Below are 1,742 nucleotides of genomic sequence, written 5' to 3'. Positions count from 1 at the left end.
AGGGGGGAGGGGGGGGGGGGGTTGAGAGAACGTTCTCGCTCCTTTGAAATTTAAAGTAACATCGACTGGCAGAAATACTCTCCAATGCGCAATTTGGGAATGCATTTCCAACATATAAACCGGCGGCATCTCAACTCAAAGAGACAAAACGTAAAGCACTGAACAAATCGACACATCTCCATTGTTTCCAACTTGAACATCTGCCACTTAACGAGACAGATGACCGCATCTACATATAATTTTCACTATATTTACTCAAATCGTTTTAAAATATATAAACACTTATTTTTGTCTCAAACCAGAGACCCTTGCCCTATGCAAATAATATTTCCCGTACTCACCCCACATATCCGACGACTTCAGTTTTTTATTAACTCTCAACGAGTATCGAAGTTAAACCTCGGAGTGCAGGACACATATACGTTTCACAAAGGTGTATATGTTGAATTTCTCCCTTTGATGCTGTATGTGACAGTCACAGCTCATCCCTCAGGCGAGAAAGACGCGAGTTGATTAAAAGCAAAACGCGACGTCATCGATTATAGCCCGATTCCATCTTGATGGGGAGCAAACAATACTATATTAAAACATTTTGTTGTGTAGAAGCATTTGTATTCATGCGAATCAACCTCTCTCTCTCTCTCTCTCACTCTCTCTCTCCCCCCACATAAACACACACACACACACACACACACACACACACATGCAGATACAACACATACGTCTAATACGGTCTAATATGATCCAAAAGTCTACACTGGTCATGTTAACTGTGTAGAAATTGAATAAACACAATAAATAAGTAAACAACAATTTAACTAAATCGATTCATCACAAAACAGCTCATTCATCGCGGACCCAAGCCGGTCTTTCCAAAGCAACGCGTAATGCCTCATAATTGAGGCTCATCAATTTAGTGCCGGAAGGTTGTGAAGCACATATGAAGTTGTGTAACGCATACATAACTGAATATTTGACAAGCCGACACAATTGTTCAAGAGGCAGTTGTCAATGCCAGCGCGATAACTGCGTTTCAGCACCACGGACAGCCCCAACCGCGGCAAAACAGGGCTTCGTGTGAGATTGCTTGCTTTGCTTTGGAAGACAATCCATGTTTCTTACCCGCTTAAACGTGGCAAATTCGAAAACATCATGAGCACGGCCAATCCATAACCTTGAAGACACCGGTCCCTCTTTAGCTCGACTGTATATTAATCCGTGAAGTGATCGTGATCAGCCTGGGTATCACAAACTCTCCCTGGAAAACGTGACGGTCAGCAGGCTGAAAAGAGGAAAAACGCAAGTTTAGGAATTGCTCTTGATGTGCATTGCCATTACATGGCAAAATCCAACCAGTGCAATGTCCATTTTAAACAAAATGTATCCACAAGCAAGGCAGTCTATCCTTTATTCTCAGAAACGGACGCGCAAAGTACGCATCCCCAAGACGCTTGAGAGTGGTACGGCTGGTATCGCGTTGTATATTGCCGAATGTACATGTGATTTCTTCGCTGATATCTGGTTCCTCCAATGCAGTGTTGTCTTTCATATTTTTGTATTTTTCATTCTTGTTTTGGCAAGAGGTTCCCATAAATCCATCTTTGGAGATGTGTTGCCATCTTAACTAGTGTTTCAACTAGTGGAACTTGGATTTCCATTGGCTCACTGTTGCTGTACTGTCGTCGGATCAATTGTAAATTTGGGGCAGGGTACAATATTCATGAGAGGACTTAACATAAGAG

General features: G+C 42.3%; 1 protein-coding gene across 1 annotated transcript in view; it reads right to left on the bottom strand.

Annotated features, from left to right (window-relative positions):
- LOC107737038 (SLIT and NTRK-like protein 5) overlaps positions 1-1,469 on the bottom strand; it is a 5,044-nt gene extending 3,575 nt beyond the window's left edge. The window contains exon 1 of the mRNA XM_016548440.1: positions 1,123-1,469. The gene's annotated coding sequence lies outside the window, so the exon portion shown is untranslated. The remainder of the gene's footprint in view (positions 1-1,122) is intronic.
- Positions 1,470-1,742: the final 273 nt, after the last annotated feature.

Source organism: Sinocyclocheilus rhinocerous, unplaced genomic scaffold, assembly GCF_001515625.1.
Source record: "Sinocyclocheilus rhinocerous isolate Xijiao unplaced genomic scaffold, SAMN03320098_v1.1 scaffold1455, whole genome shotgun sequence".
Lineage (NCBI taxonomy): Eukaryota > Metazoa > Chordata > Actinopteri > Cypriniformes > Cyprinidae > Sinocyclocheilus > Sinocyclocheilus rhinocerous.
The sequence above is the reverse complement of the archived record's forward strand: the minus strand, read 5'-3'. Positions and strand labels throughout refer to the sequence as shown.